The following is a 20,652-nucleotide window of genomic DNA, read 5'->3' as shown; positions in this document are numbered from 1 at the left end:
AATCCTCCCAGTTCAGAAGCCTAATGGGAGTACCAATTTGAGCAAGACTTAAGAGCAACAAATGAGGCAGTCATCCCTATTCACCCACTGATGACAAACCCATACACCCTCCTCATCCAAGTGCCAGGGAGCACCTGGCTTTCTCTGTTTTGGACCTAAAGATGTATTCTCCTCTATTCCCCTACATCCAGACTTTCAATACATTTCTGCCTTTGAATGAAGGGACCCTGACACCCTGGAGGATGCCCAACATGCATGGACAGTGCTTCCACAGGGTTTTCGGAACAGCTCCCTTTTTTTAAGAAATGCATTAATCAGCAAGGGAATTGAGCCTTGAGAAGGGAACTTTCCTTCAATACGTTGATGATTTATTGATAAATAGTGAGACCAAATAAGATTCAGGTCAAAATACTGTTATGGTTCTAAATTTTCTGGCAAAAAATGGATATATAAAGTCTTTTCAACAAAGGTTCAGATCTCACAGCAATGGATTCAATATTTAGGATTTGTTTTGACCCCAGGGACAAAAGTTCTGGCCATAGTTCGAAAAATAGCAATTATTGCATTACTATCTCCAACAACGGAAAGGCAATTCCAAGACTTCCTTGGTATGGCTGGGTTCTGTCATATCTGGATTCCAAATTATGGCCTTATAGCAAAACCCCTCTATGAGTTTCTAAAGGGAAGTAAAAAGAAATTATTTCAATGGATTAAGGACCACCATCAGGCCTTTGAGACTCTAAAGACTGAATTGAGTTGAAACACCAGCATCGGGACTTTCAAATGTAGAAGCCTGCACAGCACAACTAGATATATGTTCACAAGAGGTCAGGGATAGCACTAGGAATCCTGATCCAAAACCCAAGACTGGATCTGAGACCAGTGGCATACTTTTCAAAGCAACTGGACTCAGTGGCCCAGGAATGGCCAAGCTGCCTGCAGGCAGTAGCAGCTACAGCCCTGTTCATTAATGAGGCTTCCAAGTACACCCAGGGACAATACTTAGATGTGTTAACCCCTCATCAGGTACAATCTGTACTGGAAGTCAAAGGACATCATTGGTTGACTGGAGGAGGGTTAAAATGATATCAGGCCTTCCTAATGGACATCCCAGACATTAAAGTTGTCCCAAACCCTGAACCCAGAAACTCTGCTCCTAGAAGTCTAGAGTAGAGACTTATTGCATCAGTGCAGAGAGACCACAGAACAAACTTACCCCAGCAGGTCTGATGAGCCTCTTGACAGCCCTGTCTGAGGTCGAATGGCTAACTAATGGAAACAGTTTTGTAGAAATGGGAACCAGAAGCGTGGTATATACCATAGTTCTTCAAGATGAAGTCATAGAATCCAAGACCCTGTCACCCATCATCAGCCCAGAAGGCTGAACTAATTGCATTAATGAGAGATTTTCAATTAGGGAAGGAAAGAAATTAAATGTTTTTACTGACTCTAAACATGGGTTCCACATGCTACATACTCATGCTGCCATTTGGAACTACAGGAATGTTAACTGCTGGAAATTCACCCAGAAAACACGAAGATTTGATTCTGACTCTTTTAGAAGCAGTGCAGCTCCCGACCCAGGTAGCACTAATCCACTGTAGGGGCCATCAGGGAGATGGGTCCTTTGTGAGTGTAGGGGCCATCGGAGGGATGGGTTCTCTGTGAGCCAAGGGATTAGGAAAGCTGATCAGATGGCAAAACAGGCAGCTAGATTTCAGGACCCTGAACAAGTTATGACTCTAGAGCTTTAGTGACTGGTCCCCCTGAACTCCCTGGCATCCCCTAATAACCCCAAAGGAACAAGAAAATAATAAAAATGGGGCTATGAGAAGGGAAGCACAGGCTGGCATAAAAAGAAGGATAGGGTTCTAATCCCTGAAACCCAACAATGGAAGCTCACTAAGAGCTTACATATGCCACCCATTATGGGAGGGATGTACTATGGGACTTGATGCAAAAGGCAGTTTCAGGGGAGAGGCTTACAAGAGCAGTAAAAACAAGTAATGCTTGCCTATGATTTATGTGCCGGTAATAACCCAAAGACCCATCTAATCCCCACTTCATAACTCAATTCAATGCAAAGGGACATATCTGGGGAAGGACTGGCAGTTGGATTTCATTCAAACGCCTCCATGATCAGGATATAAATATCTTCTGGTGTTTGTTGATACTTTCACAGAATGGGTTGAAGCCTTCTCCAGTCCATTTGAAAAGGCTATGGAAGTCAGCGAGTCCCCTTTTTATTTTTATTTATTTTTTATTTTTAATATAAATTTATTTATTTTAATTGGAGGTTAATTACTTTACAATATTGTATTGGTTTTGCCATACATCAACATGAATCCGCCACGGGTGTACACGTGCTCCCCATCCTAATCCCCCTCCCTCCTCCCTCCCCGTACCATCCCTCTGGGTCGTCCCAGTGCACCAGCCCCAAGCATCCAGTATCATGCATGAAACCTGGACTGGCGATTCGTTTCATATATGATATTATACAAGTTTCAATGCCATTCTCCAAAATCATCCCACCCTCTCCCTCTCCCACAGAGTCCAAAGACTGTTCTATACATCTGTGTCTCTTTTGCCGTCTCGCATACAGGGTTATCGTTACCATCTTTCTAAATTCCATATATATGCATTAGTATACTATATTGGTGTTTTTCTTTCTGGCTTACTTCACTCTGTATAATAGGCTCCAGTTTCATCCATCTCATTAGAACTGATTCAAATGCAAGTCCCTTTTTAAAAACATAATGTATTTATTTTTGGCTACGCTGGGTCATCATCGCTGCATGGGCTTTACTCTAGTCGCAGCGAGCGGGTGCTACTCTCTAGCTGTGGAGCACAGGCTCTCATCGTGGTCGCTTCTCCTGACGTGGAACACAGGCTCTAGGGTGCGTGAGCTTCAGTAGCTGTGGCACGTGGACTCGACAGTTGCAGTTCCTGGGCTCTAGAGCACAAGCTCAATAGTTGTGTCTCAGGGGCGTAGTTGCTCTGAGGCATGTGGGATCTTCCCAGACGAGGGATCAAATCCCTGTCCTGCATCGGCAGGCAGATTCTTTACCACTGAGCCACCTGGGAAGCCCTGGTAAGTCCCTTTTAAGAGAACTAATTCCTTGGTGTGAACTTCCAAAGTCCCTCCAAAGTGAAAACGGTTCTTCTTTTGTAGCCAAAATCACACAGAGGCTTACACCAGGATAGACTACAAGCCACACACCTCTTGGTATCCCTAGTCTTCATAGAAGGTAGAGAAAACGAACCATACTTTAAAGTAAACCTTAGCAAACCTCTGCCAAGAAACTCATGATCCCTGAACGAACTTGCTTCCTACTGCATTCCTCAGCGTCCATGTCACCCCCAGGAGCTGTCGAGACCTAGACCATCTGAAATGAGCTATGGAGGCCATGACATTCTACTGGGTGAGGATGTGAATCCGGCCCTAAGATATTAATTTAGGACAAGTTCAGGAGGCAGTCCAGGACTATGCCCACAAGACACTGCTGACTCCCACTAAAATACAGAGGAAGGAGCAATTCCTGCACAGATAAACCCCGGGGACCAAGTTCTTCTCAAAGCCTAGAAGGAGAGGTCCCCAAGACCCATTATTGCTGAGATGAAGAGCTTCTATAAAGTACTTTTAACCATCCCCCACTGCTATCAAACTGCAAGGGATATCTAATTGGGTACATTTGTCCAGACTCAAGCTTTTACTTTCAGAAACCCTGCAGGTCACAGCAGAACAACAATATTATTACCTGTGAGCTAGTGGAAGACCTGAGACACCTATTCAAAAGGCAGTCACCATCAACAGATAAGTAAAATGATATAGTGGGTTGGCTCCTGTTTAAGAGCCTTAATGGGTCTTGGGGCCTCTCTTGTTGCCCTGGCTGAGATGGTTCTTGATAACTATCTGGCCCCTGGTTGCCTTCTGGCAGAACAAGGCAGAGTTTGTGTAATAACTAATACTCCCTGCTGTACTCAGATCAATGTAAAAGGACAGGTAAAAGTTAATATTAAGGAAATATACACCCAGGCCAAGTGGTTTCCTAACTTTGGCAGGGTAATATTGCCTCTCTTTTCTGGTCAACAGTTAAGAAGACCCTCCCAAAGTTAACCTGGTCCCTTCCCTTTTTAGGCCCTTTCATGACACCAAGGGAACATTTCATGCAAAGATGGGCTTGATAAAGGACAGAAATGATATGGACCTAACAGAAGCAGAAGATATCAAGAAGAGATGGCAAGAATACACAGAAGAACTGTACAAAAAAGATCTTCACGACTAATATAATCATGATGGTGTGATCACTCACCTAGAGCCAGACATCATGGAATGTGAAGTCAAGTGGGCCTTAGAAAGCATCACTATGAACAAAGCTAGTGGAGGTGATGGAATTCCAGTTGAGCTATTTCAAATTCTGAAAGATGATGCTGTGAAAGTGTTGCACTCAATATGCCAGCAAATTTGGTAAACTCAGCAGTGGCCACAGGACTGGAAAAGGTACATTTTCATTCCAATCCCAAAGAAAGGCAATGCCAAAGAATGCTCAAACTACCACACAATTGCACTCATCTCATATGCTAGTAAAGTAATGCTCAAAATTCTCCAAGCCAAGCTTCAGCAATATGTGAACCATGAACTTCCAGATATTCAAGCTAGTTTTAGAAAAGGCAGAGGAACAAGAGATCAAATTGCCAACATCCGCTGGATCATCAAAAAAGCAAGAGAATTCCCGAAAAACATCTATTTCTGCTTTATTGACTATGCCAAAGCCTTTGACTGTGTGGATCACAATAAACTGTGGAAAATTCTGAAAGAGATAGGAATACCAGAGCACCTGACCTGCCTCTTGAGAAACATATATGCAGGTCAGGAAGCAACAGTTAGAACTGCACATGGAAGCAACAGTTAGAACTGCACATGGTTCCAAATAGGAAAAGGAGTACGTCAAGGCTGTAAATTGTCACCCTGCTTATTTAACTTCTATGCAGAGTTCATCATGAGAAACGCTGGGCTGGAAGAAGCACGAGCTGGACTCAAGATTGCCGGGAGAAATATCAAGAACCTCAGATATGCAGATGACACCACCCTTATGGCAGAAAGTGAAGAGGAACTAAACAGCCTCTTGATGAAAGTGAAAGAGGAGAGTGAAAAAGCTGGCTTAAAACTCAACATTCAGAAAACGAAGATCATGGCATCTGGTCCCATCAATTCATGGAAAATAGATGGGGAAACAATGTCAGACTTTATTTTTTTGAGCTTCAAAATCACTGCAGATGTTGATTGCTGCCATGAAATTAAAAGATGCTTACTCCTTGGAAGGAAAGTTATGACCAACCTAGATAGCATATTCAAAAGCAGAGACATTACTTTGCCAACAAAGATCCGTCTAGTCAAAGCTATGGTTTTTCCAGTGGTCGTGTATGGATGTGAGAGTTGGTCTGTGAAGAAAGCTGAGCACCGAAGAATTGATGCTTTCAAACTGTAGTTTTGGAGACTCTTGAGAGTCCCTTGGACTGCAAGGAGATCCAACCAGTCCATTCTGAAGATCATCAGTCCTGGGTGTTCATTGGAAGGACTGATGCTGACGCTGAAACTCTAGTACTTTGGCCACCTCATGCAAAGTGTTGACTCACTGGAAAAGACTCTGATGCTGGGAGGGATTGGGGGCAGGAGGAGAAGGGGACGACAGAGGATGAGATGGCTGGATGGCATCATTGACTCGATGGACATGAGTCTGAGTGAACTCCGGGAGTTGGTGATAGACAGGGAGGCCTGGCATGCTGCGATTCATGGGGTCACAAAGAGTCAGACACAATTGAGCGACTGAACTGAACTTAATTGATGGCTATTGTTCTCATCTCCTTTTTAGCCCTTGTTTGTTTAACCTTTTGGTTGAGTTTGCGTCTTTTAGACTCTAACAGTTTGAAGTAAGGCTGTGATGGCTCAAGGAATTCAGCCCATCCCAGTGGAAATTGGCCCAGGTCCCTCCCTACAGGTCCTTGAAGCAGTCAGCAAGGGACTTCCACTTCTCTAGGATGGGCTAGGGTCTGCGGCCCCTGTCCAGCAGGAAGAAGTTTCAGAAGAAGAGATCCTTACTCCCTTACCGATTAAGAGTAAGGATTTAGAGTCTCTCAGAGGGGATGAGACAGGCTGGGACCTGGGATTCTGCTGCAGTGTTTGCACCTGGATACACCTCAAGCAACAAAATACAGAGAGACCATACAGGACTAAAAATAACTGTGTATGTGCAGTTGGGGCAAATTCTGGACAAAAGACTCAAAGAGACCAAAAAACCCAACTGACATTTTGAGGAGTGTGGAGCAAAATCAGGGGGTCAGGAGCAAAAGTAGGGTACTGTGCATGCCCCCTGCACACAATACTATCTAAGGGATAAGCAAAACAACTAAGCCACCCCTCCGGTCAGACCCCTGGACACTCACTCCCACCTCGGGGAGGGAGCAAGCAAGGGAAATTTTGTTTGCTCTCACTCCCCTCTGCTGCAGCAGGGACCAATAAAACCTTGCCTGAAAAAAAATCAATATCCCTTATTACTAAGGATGTAAAAATCCACGAAGTATGGGCAAATGGAATCCAGTAGCATAAAAATGAGTATAAACCATTGACAAATGATCTGAGGAACACAAAGTGGGTTCAGCACGTGATAAATTAGTTTGGTACACATACTAATAGAATAAAGGACAAGTATGATCATCTCAATATACACATGAAGTATTAGAAAAAAACCTAGTCTTTCATCATAGAAAGACTCAAAACAGTAAGGGGAACCTCTTCAACCTGACAGAGAGGATCTATGAAAAACCTACGGTTTTCCATACTGGATGCTTGGGGCTGGTGCACTGGGATGACCCAGAGGGATGGAATGGGGAGGGAGGAGGGAGGAGGGTTCAGGATGGGGAACACATGTATACCTGTGGCGGATTCATTTTGATATTTGGCAAAACTAATACAATTATGTAAAGTTTAAAAATAAAATTAAAAAAAAAAAAAAAGAAAAACCTACGGTAAACTGAAAGCTTTCCTCTAAAGATCAGGAACAAATGAGGGATGTTCACTCTTGTTACATCTTTTCAATGTTGTACTAAAGGTTTTAACTATAATTATTAAAAAAAAGTAAAAGTATCCAAACTGCAAAAAAATAAAACTCTATTTGCAGTTGACATGATCTTATACTGAAACCCTAACCAAAAAATTGCTAGTAAACCAATTCAGCAAAACTGCAGGATATGGTAACAGTCAATTGTGTGTCTATATAATAGCAAGGAGCCATGAAAAGAAATAAAATTATAAAATAATTCTATTTATGACAGTACCAAAACTTCTTAGAAATAAGTTTAATGAAAAGTATAAGACTTGTACACCAGAAACCAGAAATCATTAAAAGAATGACTTAAATAAATAGAAGAATATCTCTTGTTCATGGATTGAAAGTCTCAAAATCCAGATGTCAGAAGTTCTCAAATTGATCTGCAGATTCAATGTAATCTTCATCAAAACTCCAGATGTTTTAAGGAAGTTGGCACTCCAATTTTAAAATCTATGTTGAAGTTTGGGGACTCTGATTAGCCAAAACAATCTTGCAAAAAAAAACCCCACAAAAGTTGGTGGTCTCACACTTCCCAATTTCAGAAATACAGAAGAGCTACAATAATCAAGACAGTGTGGTAATGGCATAAGGATAAACACAGATACATGTGATGGAATTGAGAGTTCAGAAATGAACCCATATAAGATCAATTGAGTTTCAGCAAAGGCATTGAGACAATTTAATGGAGAAAGGACCATCTTTTGACAAAAACTGGGATAAATGAAAATCCATATGCAAAAGAATAAATCTGTACCCTTATTTCATACCATATAGAAAAAATAATCTCAAAATGGAATGACCTAAGTGTAAGAACTAATGCTATAAAATGTCTAGAACATAAAGTTTCATAACCTTGGGTTAGGCAACAATTTTTTAGATATGACAATACACATGATAAATTAGTTTATTAAAATTTTGAACCTCGTGTGCATCAAGGACAAGAATGTAAAAACAAAGGGAGAAAACACTTGCCAATTATATATTCAGTCAGGGACTTGTTTCCAGAATATATAAAGAACTATTACAGTTCAAAAAAATCAGATTAAAAAAGAATTTGAATAGACATTTATCCAAAGAAAAGATGCAAGTGACCAATAAACACATAAGATGCTAGACATGACTACTCCTAAATCAAAACCATAATGAAATATCACATTACACACAGGAACAACCATAATCAAGACAACAACAACAAACATGGTCATGGATTTGGAGAAATTGGAACTCTCATACTTGATGGCAATGTAAAATGGTGTAGCTGCTTTGGAACAGTTTGACAATTCTTCAGAAAGTTAAACATGAAATTACTGTATGACCCAGCAATTCTACTCCTAGGTACATATCCAAGAGAAATAACACTTAAGACTACACAAAACCTGTAATAGCTAGATATCCAACTGATGAGGAGATAAGCAAATGTAGTCTATGTAGTCTATAACTTACAATGAAGTTATTTGACCATAAAGAATGTACTGATACACGCTACAACAAAGATGAACCTTGAAAACATTATGCTGAGTGAAAAATTCAGACACAGAAGGCTACATATTGTATGATTCCATTTATATGAAATGTCTAGAGTGGGCAAGCTATGAAGACAAAGTAGGTTAATAGTCACTACCACTGAAGTGACTGCTAATGGGTAAGCCTCCTTTTAGGGGTAATGAAAGTGTATGAAGTGAGATAATGGTTGCATAACCTTGTTTAATATATTAAAAATGACTGAACTGTATACTTTAAAGAGGTACATTTTATGTCAACTATAAATTTAAAAATGGGAAAAATTAGACCATTTTTACTTACTTGGAAATATATCATTGATAAAATAAATGTTAGCATAAAGTATGAAAGGTTATCAAACTGTTGTAAGTAATAACCTCAATAGTAAAGTAGAAAAAGAGACTGAAGTTTTTTTATAAACCTCTGTATTGCTTGACTTGCTGTGGACAGATATCCAGACATTTAGAGAAACAAGTAAAAATATGGATGCATAGATACGTTAAAACAGAGTACAAAATCCTGGCATTTTAGCAGGTTTGACACTTTAAGAGAGTTATTTGGCCCCTCTAGGCCCTTGAGTCTTTGCAGGTGAAAAATGTTGGTCTGATCAACAAGGGTGTAGAAACAGACTCCAAACATCCCCAACGACCTTTATGTGAGGGAGTAAATTACAAAAGAGCTGAGAGAGTAGAAGAGAGGTACACAGGTTTTACAAAACCTTCCCAAGCGATTCTTTTAAAAGTATGCCCCCCGTTCCCTTTACACACAATATTCCTTAGTGTGAACCTTTCAGATTAAAAAGAGACAAACAACCAGATTTGAGATATTCTAACTCCTTCACTTGAAAGTCAAAGCCCCCACAAGAATACATCAGCCTTACTCTCTAGGACATGCTGACATGGAAGGGAAGAAGGCTACGCAGTCACCACATGGGTTAAGATCTCGGCTTGATCACTATGGTATTTAACTTCTACTGTCTAACAAGCCACCTCAAAACAGCAATTTAAATCAAGAGGCCCCAAGGTTCCTCTGCAGGAACAGTTTCTAGAAAGACAGAGCAGGAGATACTACAGGGAGTAAAGAATGAATAGTGACAAGGACTTGTAGGTAGTGAGGTTGGTGTGAAGAACAGGTGGGTACAGCAGCTTGCCAGAGGAACAAGACTGCAGAAACGGTATAGTTGATCAGTTTTGATTTATTCATAGTAAACTAGGAAAGGCTTCAGCATTTGATAGACTCAAGGGAAGGTGCCGGTCTAGAGGAAGCAGCAGAAGATACGAGAGAAGGCATCATCGGTGTAGCGATGTTCCAGAGGACAGAGAAAGGATGGGAACAGAGTTTAGGACTGAGGGACCCAGGCTTAGAAACCAGAGGATCTATGTCTTCATTTTGAGACATAAGGTGAGAAAATGATGATGGGTGCAGGTGGCACTAAGTGTGGAAATGGAGAAGACAGGGATGAGAGAATTCCCACTTGGAGGGATCTCTACTCTTAGTGAAAGAAGGAATTCTCTTCAGGGAGGGAAAGGCCTGGAGGGATAGTTTGGAGCTTGAGAAGAGAAGACAGGGTTCAGAAGAGGAGAGCCTGAGCAGCCTTTGTGGCGATGCCTACCACAGTCAGTGAATGTCTCTGGCAAAGATGAAGCCCAAGGGGCAGTGTCAAGAAAGTGAATGACACTTTGAGTGTTTTGATAATGTCACAGGAGGTCAGATCCTAGGGGTGAGAGAAGAATCTCCTTATGGATAGGTAGGAGGGGAGTCAGAGGCACTGGTAGTTTGAATATCACAAAGAGATGTGACATGGCTTCATATCCTGCTCTGGTAAAAGTGGGAGCTAGAGTCAGCACCCCAAGTGCCAGGACCATTAATAGCAAACATTGATTAAACATTCACTAGGTTTCCAGCACCAGGCTAAGCCTCTTAAAAGCACATTTTTTTTCAGTTATCATAATCTTTTATAGAATATTGTTATTTCCATTTTACATATAGGGAAACTAAACTTTAGAAGTTATTTTTCTCAAGGCCATTTGGCAGATTTTATTTAGAAAGACGGCTGCAACCGCATCTCCCATCCTCCACAGTGTGGCCTTGCCACCTCAGTCACTGTGTGTGTATGCACGCGCACTCGGTCCTGTCTGACTCTGTGACCCTGTGAACTGTAGCCCACCAGGCAACTCTGGCCATGGAATTTTCCAGCCAAGAATACCGGAGCAATTGGTTGTAAAGAAATGGTTGCCATATCCTTCTCCAGGGGATCTTCCCAATCCAGGGATTGAACCCATGTCTCTTGTGTCTTCTGCATTGGCATGCAGGTTCTTTACCAGCTGAGCCACCAGGGAAGCCCCTTCAGTCAAAGAGCAGAGTCTAATTCCTACCCCTGGGGTTGTGACTGCTTTTACCAACAGAGCAATGACTGAAATGACCAACTTTCAAGCTTTCATTATAAATGCCATGCATCTACCACCAGCCTCCATTGGAACACTTAGTCTGGCAAAGGACGACCACCAGCTAAGAAGTTTGCCATTCCAAGGGCCACTATGCTGGAGCATCCCCTGAACATGGCCAAGCTCCCAGGTGACAGCCTCCATCTGGCTCTCATATCTGGTCCAACCGCAATCTTTCAGATAATGGCAGATCAGGCCAACATCTCAGTGTAACCTTGGGAGACCACAAAGAAGATCTATCCAGTGCAACCCTTCCTGAAGTTCTGTCCCTCAAGGTGAGGAGCAAAACAAAAATGTTGTCTCTTTACAACAAGTTCTAGGGTTATTTGTTACACAGCAACAACAATCAAAATAGCCTCACAACATCATGGAGCAACAGAGCTAGGATTTCCTTGCAAGCCTGCCTGCCTGCCTGGCTCTGGAGACCAGCTGTTCCTGGCTTCCTTTTGAATATTCTTACTTATTCTTGTCTCTAGCACAGGTTCTTCCTCAGACCACATACTGGACAAATGTTTGACCTACTTCCTAGACAGATGCCTTCTTACCTCTGTTTCTCTTCTACTTCATAGCAAGTTTACACTACATAATGGATATAATGTGTCATTGTCCACCACTTTTAAAACATAGCAATGGTTATCAAAACCTTTACCACATTATTGCTAAACAAATCTTCAATTCAATCAATTATATATTATTTTAATGTTTTGGCAAGTCAAAAAACTTTCCATTTCTTAGGCTTTAAAATGACAATGTCTTTCTTTCATAAATATTAACCAGAAATTATATAATACCTGAGTCTTCATGCTCTCCCTCTGGATTTCTGCCATGTATATTCAACTTGAGGTCAAAAACAAAGTAGACACTGGGTTCATAATGATCTGTTATGATTGAAAGAATCATGAATTAAATAGGGTTGGGAGTTTAAACTTGTATAACACTTAGATCTTACTCTATTTCCCTTTTTAGTATTACCACCTCTTCAAAAAAAAAAAAAAGGCATCATTTTGAATGATCTGTCCATCCTGAAAATACCTGTGTCAGACAGAACATGCTAGAAATCGTGCAGCCAGGTAAATGTCAAGCAGAAAAGAGTCAACGTGCCCCGTGTTTCATTAGCACCACCCAGTGAAGTCCCAAACCCTGCATCAACTGAAATCTAAACCACACCAAAATCATGTGGTCTGTGGGTGCATTTGTTTTCCTCTTGAATTTTAAAGGGCTGAGTTGTTATTACTGAACTTAGAAACAAGGCTCTCCTTGAGACAACAGTGCCTCTTTAAATACCATTTGCTCAGTACCTTCCTTCGTTTATACTGTTGCTTTGTTGTCACTAGGGTCTAAATGGGAAGCTTATCTTTGTATCGAAAGCGAACAGAATCTTTTGCTCAAATACTTCACTCCCTTCACTACTTCATTACGGCTCCATCACTAGATTTCTCTTCTAATATTCCAGAGCTATGCCCCTAAAGTTGACAGGAGCCACTGGCACACCCTTCCTAGAAGATGCCCTTCTCATCAACCAAGGCTGGTCATCTTCAGTGGGAGCCTCACCTGAGGAGTGATGCTGTGTTCTCCTTTGTGCGTTAATTACTCTGGAAGAGTCAAGGGTCTGGAGCCCACATGAGCTACCTGAGACCAGGGTGATGGCTTGACCATGTCAGCAGTATTGTCTAGCTCTTCCTCTTCACATTCCCAATTTTGTTCTTCTTCTATTTGTCCCCTGTCCCTGCTAAGATAAGAGCAGACTTATAAACATGCTATGAAAAGTAGTAAGATATTGTGAAATAACAAACATACATCACTTGATAATCATAAGCAGACTAGGTCTTAGAACAGTCACACATCATTCCAAGGCCCATGTTTTATTAGTTGATGTTTATTGCGTTGCTAGCTGGAGATTTGGGAACAGACTATCACAAGCAATGTGAATCTGGAGGTTCCATTTTATCTAATCTGAATATGACAAAGTCAGTCTTGTTTTGCTTCCAATTCTGCAAAAACGTCTCTGGCTCCTGGATACCAGGTGTTGGGCCATGCTCTATAGAGGTCTGCAAGACTCGTAGCTGCCCAACCTTGAGACTGAAGAAAGAGCCCAGATATAGCAACAGGAACATCAGTGGTTTTTTGGACGGGGATCTTACATGTCTAAGGACAAAGGTCCTAGAATGACATCCCACTGTGCATGACAGACAGCAGGTAAGGCATGGCAGCAGTCTCTGCTACTTAGGGGATTAGGCTCCATTTATAGGGGGAATTTCTGTTGATGGGTGGGGCTATTCCCTCCCTGTTTTTTGACCTGAGGCCAAACTATGGTGGAGGTAATGAAGATAATGGCGACCTCCTTCCAAAGGTCTCGTGCACCACACTCAGTGCCCCTGACCCTGCAGCAGGCCACTGCTGACCCACACCTCCACCGGAGACTCCTGGACACTCACAGGCAAGTCTGGGTCAGTCTCTTGTGAGGCCACTGCTACTTTCTCCTGGGTTCTGGTGTGCACAGGTTTTGTTTGTGCCCTCTAAGGGTCTGTTTCCCCAGTCCTGTGTAAGTTCTGGTGGCTCTATGGTGGGGTTAATGGTGACCCCCTCTAAGAGGGCTTATGCCATTCCCAGGTCTGCTGCACCCAGAGCCCCTGCCCCTGTAACAGGCCACTGTTGACCCGTATCTCCACAGGAGACACTCACTCAAAGGCAGGCCTGACTCAGTCTCTATGGGGTCTCCTGGTGTGCACAAAGGTTTTGTTTGGGCCCTCTGAGCATCTCTGGTGGATATGGGGTTTGATACTACATGGGATTTCACCCCTCCTACCATCTTTTTGGGGCTTCTCCTTTGCCCTTGGACATGGGGTATCTTTTTTTGGTGGGATCCAACATCCTCCTGTCAATGGTTGTTCAGCAGTGAGCTGTAATTTTGGAGTTCTCACAGGAGAAGATGAATGCACATGCTTCTACTACACCAGAAAGATATGCAAAGTACATCATGCAAAATGCTGGGCTGGATGAAACACAAGCTGGAATCAAGATTGCAGGGAGAAATATCAATAACCTCAGATATGCAGATGACACCACCCTTGTGGCAGAAAGTGAAGGACTAAAGAGCCTCTAAAACGAAAGAGGAGAGTAAAAAAGTTGGCTTAAAGCTCAGCATTCAGAAAACTAAGATCATGGCATCTGGTCCCATCACTTCAAGGCAAATAGATGGGGAAACAATATAAATAGTGACAGACTTTATTTCTTCGGGCTCCAAAATCACTGCAGATGGTGACTGCAGCCATGAAATGAAAAGACGCTTGCTCCTTGGAAGAAAAGTTATGACCAATCTAGACGGCATATTAAAAAGCAGAGATATTACTTTGTCAACAAAGGTCCATCTAGTCAAAGCTATAGTTTTTCCAGTAGTCATGTATGGATGTGAGAGTTGGACTGTAAAGAAAGCTGAGCACTGAAGAATTGATGCTTTTGAACTGTGGTGTTGGAGAAAACTCTTAAGAGTCCCTTGGACAGCAAGGAGACCCAACCAGTCCATCCTAATAGAAATCAATCCTGAATATTCATTGGAAGGACTGATTCTGAGGCTGAAACTGAGAGAGTCAGTTCCTAGGCAGGTTGATAAGGAGTCTAGGGGTCCCCAAGGAGAAAGGGGTCTGGAATTCTCAAGGAGGAAGAAAGGACAAACTTTTTTTCTTTCTCCACATTCCTTAGGATTATATAACAATAATGTATCCTGCCTAAGGACAGTCTCTGGATTAAACCTTCTGTTATCTTAGAATGTAAATTATGGGAGTAGACCTGGTCTTTACAAGGATGTATCCTGCCTGAGGACAGTGTTATCTTAAAATGTAAATTATGGGAGTAGGTCTGATGAGGTCTTTACAACCTCCAGACATTCTTTGGATTATATAACTTCATTGTTAACACTAGCAAGCAGGTACTCTTTCTGCCCTCTGATGCCTATGTCAGGAGCTTTCTCTATCTCCTTTATACTTTAATGAAACTTTATTACACAAAAGCTCTGAGCGATCAAGCCTCATCTCTGGCCGCGGATTGAATTCTTCTCCTCTGGGGGCCAAGAATCCCGGTGTCTTCTCGTGATTCAACAACAACCTTTCATCTTGGGCGCTCGTCCAGGATCCTTCAGGACAAGGTAAGGATGCTTGGAGCTTTAGTTCTTTGTTCTCTTAGTGAACACGTTTTCTGCTGTGCCTTACTAACTCTACGGTGTGCTTGTGTGAATGAATGGCATGCCCTGCGTGAAGCAAGTAAGGAGCGCTGCTCTGCGGTTCCACGGTGGTCTCATACGGCTTATGGCAGAAACCTGTCGGGGCATTATACCGACCTGCCAATGCCAATACTTTGGCCACCTGATGCAAAAAACTGACTTATTGGAAAAGACCCTGATGCTGGGAAAGATTGAAGGCAGAAGGAGAAGGGGACAACAGAGGATGAGATGGTTGGATGGCTTCACCAACTCAATGGGCGTGAGTTTGAGTAAGCTCCAGGAGTTGATGATGGACAGGGAGGCCTGGCCTGCTGTAGTCCATGGGGTCACAAAGAGTTGGACACGGCTGAGCGGCTGAACTGATAAGGGGAATTGATGTCAGGTGGGCCCCTCAGTTACCAGGGAAACCAGGGCCTGGGGCAGGAGGCAAGCATGTAGGCAGTTACTGATGAAACCTTATAATTAGGAGGATTTGATAGTCACATGAATGAACAGGGCCTTGTTGAGCAAGGGATGGACACAAAGGAAGACAAAATAAAAATAGCTATCCTGAATGGCCTGACCATAAAATTCACCCCTGCACATTTCGCACGACCCTTACAATCTTGGTCCCTCCCTCTTCTGTGATATCCCTGGGCTCAGGTATGTACGAGGGGGCACTGCAAACAGACCCCATAAATGCAACACAGACAATAGCAGCTAAAGAGTATTAAGAGTCCAGGAGGTGGGCAAACATGCAAGCCAGCCAGTTACAGGTTCCAGTTTTCATGAAAGTCCAGAGGACAACGACAATGGTATCTTCTATAGACCCAGCAAGCAGACTCATTTCACAGCGACGCCACCACTGTGCTCAGTCTGCAAACAGATTGCCTTTGCTCAGACTATATTTGTTAAGAGGCACTGTACAGGGAAGATCATGAGCATTGACCAACATAGAATCAGTAACAGCATCTTGAGATAGTGCTACCCCTGAGGTTTCTGTCCTAGGGGGCAGTAACATACCATCTCTTCACCCTCAGTCCCCAGAGCCCATGCTGAATCCTGGCGAGGCCCACAGGGTTAATATGGTTGTGCCTTCCTCCAGTCAGGCCTGGATTAATTACCTTATTGGTCTTAGGTGGAACAGGTAGCAGACAGGTGAGATCTATAAATCCCTTTCTAATCCTATTCCCCACAAGGCCACAAATGGCAGTTTTATTTTGCTGTTGCCACAGGTTCCAACCAAACCTTTCCAGGTAACTGGCCATATCCAATTCACAAATCTGTCCCTGAGTTAACATCTCTAAAGCCCACTTCTGTAGCTGTTTAGGGTTGATGGTTCAGGGGTATGCTGATATTCTGTATCTAATCCAGGTCCTTGCATTTTTCCTGTGTTCAACAGCCATCCCCATGCATTTAGGTGAGCCATGAATGTGGGGCTGTTCCTTTTAGGGTGGAGAGACCTGAGGTTAACAAAATATCAACATAATGGAAGAGAAAGACAGCCCTTATTGAGACAACCATCACCTCAGGATCACCCCCATAACTTCCCATTCCCTGACCTTATCTCCCAACAGTTCTATACTCACAAGAGTTTCCTCGGCTTCTTGACCGCTCATCAATTATTGGGCTGCACCCCACAGGCCTGGAAGCCTTGTAGTTGCTCAGCCTTGAGACCTGAGTAAGACCCCAGGTACAGCGACAGAGACATCAGTGGTTTAGTGGACGAGGGATCTTAGAAGTCTGAAGCAAAAGGTCCTGGAACGACAGCTCCACCATGTGTAGCAGATTGCAGGCAGGACACGGCAGCAGCCTTGGCTACTCAGGAGAGAGGCAGGCTACCATTTATAGGGGCAAGTTATGTCACGTTGTCTCATCAGTTACCAGGGAAACCAGCAGCTGGGCCAGGGGGCGAGCAGGCAGGCAGTTACTGATGAAGTCCTGTAATTAAGAGGATTGGATAGTCACTGAGTGAAGCCAGGGCCTTGTTGAGCAGAGGATATACAGAAAACAAGGGAACAGCCATCTTTTTTTAACAATGTTTCAGGTCTACAGCAAAGTGACTCAGGTTACATACATATGTATCTAATTCTTTTACCACTTTTAAATTGTTACATAATATTGAGCAGAGTCTCCTTTGCTATACAATAGGTCCTTGTTTGTTATCCTTTAAAAAATTTTTTTAAATATTAGTATTTATCTATTTGGCTGTGCTGGGTCTTGGTTGGGGCAGGCGGGATCTTTAGTTGCAGCATGTGGGATCATAGTTCCCTGCTGCTGCTGCTGCTGCTGCTGAGTCGCTTCAGTCGTGTCCAACTCTGTGAGACCCTACAGAGGGCCTCCTACCAGGCTCCTCTGTCCTGGGGATTCTCCAGGCAAGAACACTGGAGTGGGTTGCCATTTCCTTCTCCAAAGCATTAAAGTGAAAAGTGAAAGTGAAGTCGCTCAGTCGTGTCCGACTCTTAGGGACCTCATGGACTGCAGCCTACCAGGCTCCTCCGTCCATGGGATTTTCCAGGCAAGAGTACTGCAGTGGGTTGCTATATTTTCCTAGTGAACCACAAATCAGTTGGCTTCAGTTCAGTTCAGTTCAGTTCAGTCGCTCAGTCGTGTCCGATTCTTAGGGACCTCATGGACTGCAGCCTACCAGGCTCCTCCCTCCATGGGATTTTCCAAGCAAGAGTACTGGAGTGTGGTGCCATTGCCTTCTCCTCATAGTTCCCTGACAGGGGTCAAACTCTGGGCCCCCTGCATTGGGAGTGTAGAGTCTTAGCCACTGGACCACCAGGGAAGTCCTGCTAGTATCTAAAGGCAAGTCCATGTGACCAATGCACAGTGAGGCCAAACAATACCAAAATGCCTGAGTTTGAAACAGAGAAAGGTCTTTGGGCCATAACTACTAAGTGGTCTTGGTGAGGGCTCTGGAGCCACGCAGGACATATATCCACCCTAGCCCAGCCTGTTCCCTGGCCCAAGGCAGGGTGAGCTGGAGGCCCCAGGGAGAAAGCTAAGATCAGCCTCTTACCTCACTCTCCACCTGAGGGCAAATGCTCCACTGATTGTTGGGTGAATGGCCTCCCTAAGGGTCTCACTGCTTGCTTGTGGGTGGGGCCCACTGTGGCACCGACCAATGAATGACTGAGCAGGACCACAAATAGTCCCTCATTGATAGTTGATTGCTTGAGGGAGCAGCTCACTATCGCTGACCAATGGCTGAGAAGGACCGGTCCCCTAGTGACGGTTGCCCTGGTAACAGGGTGGGGGGTGGGGGCTAGGAGGGGTTAATCAGTTCAGTTTGGTCCTCAGTCCTGGAGGGGTTAATGGCCCATAGCAACTAGCTGCACCCTAAGATCTGCACTACAAGGCACTCTATTACATCCTGTTTGGAGCATGGGCTCTAGGGCATGTGGCCTCAGTAGTTGTAGCTCATGGACTTTAGAGTCTGGGCTCAGGAGTTGTGACACAAGGGCTTAGTTACTCCTTGGCATGTTGGATCTTCACAGATCAAGGACTGAACTGGTGACCCTTGCATTGCAAGGCAGATGCTTAACCACTGGACCACTAGGGAAGTTTCAAATATAGCAGTGTGTACAGGTCTGATGCTAAACTCCCTAACTGTCCCTTCTCCAAACCCTTCCCCTTTGGTAAGCATAAGTTTGGGAAATAGCCATCCTGAATGGCCTGACTGCACACCAAGTCTATTTTATTTCAGAAATTTGGAGTTTTAGGTAGAATAGGATGGTGGCTAAGAGCAGGGATCTAGAGTCAGACTGCTGAAACTTGAATCCTGCTCTAGGATGCACACACTTCCATCCCTGGTTGTTATTTGGGCAAATTCCTTAAGGCAGGTAAATGTTTATCCTGATTCTTCCTCAGTAAAATGAAAGTACCACAACAACTTGAAGAAGGAAGTGGCAACCCATTCCACTATCCTTGCCGGGAAAATTTCATGGACAGAGGAGCCTGGCAGGCTATGGTTCAAGGGGTCTCAAAGAGTTGGATGTGACTGAGTGACTGAGCACAGCACACCACAACGACATAAACTTTGTCTTTTAAACACTGTATCCCTAACACCTAGCACATTTCCTGGAACACAGTGGGCATTTAGTAAATATTTGTTGAATAAGCTTATATATGAATGTATGAATATTGCTTACATAGGAATTCTTTTTGTTCATAAAATTATCCACTATGGCAGAGGGTGCTTCATTCATATTTTGGTTTCCTGCAGCACCTAACCCAGGGTTTTGGACTGAAGTATTCATGAACACTGATGAATTTGAGTGCATTTAATTGAAACATATCACTGCACAATTGAAGCCTCTTTCTATTTCTTTCTAGGGTGACAGGATGAGACGGTTGGATAGCATCACCAACTCCAGTGAAGGACAGGGAAGCTTGGCATGCTACAGTCCTTAGGGTCGCAAAGAGTCAGACATGACAGCAGTTAAACAACAACAATTCTTTTCTGGTGGGCAGAAGAGGGGTTATAGGGAATCAAGAGAAGGGGATGGAATGTCAGAGTAACAACTCTCTCCTTGCCTCTGGCTCTTTTCATCTTGGATTTTACCCCTGAGGGGTAGAATGTAGATCTTTTTTTTCCCCTGAGTGTCCTGCTTAGCCTTCAAAGTCAATAAAAATGATGCTTAGATGATGAGCATCTTTCATAGCAATCAGGTGTTAATCTCACATTCTAATTCTGATTCCTGTGTAACCAACCTGCACCACCCTCAGCAAGTCACGTTGCCTTGTAGAACTGTGTGGGGCTTCACACTCACTCCCAGGAGGAATCCTAGTTGGCAGGGTCACTGTGGGACAGAAGAGAGGGGGAGTGTGAAAGCCCTGTGAAAAGGATGGCATAGGCAGGAATGCTCAGCTTTCTTAACTAGGAGATGAAACTTAGAGACTCGTTTCTCTATGAGATTTGGAGTATGATAGTCAAGACAAGCCATCACAAGTCAGTCAGTCTTGGGTTAGATTGTGTTGCACAGACCACAACAAAGAGATTTCTAGCACTACTACACAATTTAAAAATTATGGTTTCTTTAGTATATATCCCCTCAATGATTCCACAAATGCACATGGAGCAGTTTGCTTGTGTCAAGCAAGCTTCCTTGCTGTTTTAAGTAGAGCGGAAACATTAGGAAGGAAAACTCCTGATTGTGTGGATTTACATTCTAGTGGTGGAGCCAGACATATGAACAGACAATTACCTCTGCGTGATAAATACAGAGAGGAGTGATCAAGGATGCTTGTGCTCTAGTGACCTTGAAAAGTGCCCCTCACTGCTGTTGGAGAGGTGGTATTAGTGTTGGAGATTGGGGAGTAATACCTGAGATGTGTCTTGAAGAATAAGTTGACATTCAGTAAACACTGAATGCATGAATGGTGCTTATCCACTGTC

The 20,652-nt window shown here is 43.4% G+C and overlaps 2 long non-coding RNA genes across 2 annotated transcripts; one reads left to right on the top strand and one right to left on the bottom strand.

The window, feature by feature from the left end:
* Positions 1 to 7,341: 7,341 nt before the first annotated feature.
* On the bottom strand, positions 7,342 to 18,288 carry LOC129643885 (uncharacterized). The gene is made up of 5 exons (XR_008710579.1): positions 18,274 to 18,288; positions 16,838 to 17,189; positions 12,605 to 12,782; positions 11,845 to 11,931; positions 7,342 to 7,559 (listed from the first exon to the last, which is right to left on the bottom strand). It is a non-coding gene; the product is annotated as an uncharacterized LOC129643885 (long non-coding RNA).
* Positions 13,762 to 19,921, top strand: LOC129643886 (uncharacterized). Its single transcript, XR_008710580.1, has 2 exons — positions 13,762 to 15,194; positions 19,590 to 19,921. It is a non-coding gene; the product is annotated as an uncharacterized LOC129643886 (long non-coding RNA).
* Positions 19,922 to 20,652: the final 731 nt, after the last annotated feature.

Source organism: Bubalus kerabau, chromosome 2 (genome assembly GCF_029407905.1).
Source record: "Bubalus kerabau isolate K-KA32 ecotype Philippines breed swamp buffalo chromosome 2, PCC_UOA_SB_1v2, whole genome shotgun sequence".
Lineage (NCBI taxonomy): Eukaryota > Metazoa > Chordata > Mammalia > Artiodactyla > Bovidae > Bubalus > Bubalus kerabau.
This window is presented reverse-complemented; position numbering and strand designations above follow the sequence as displayed.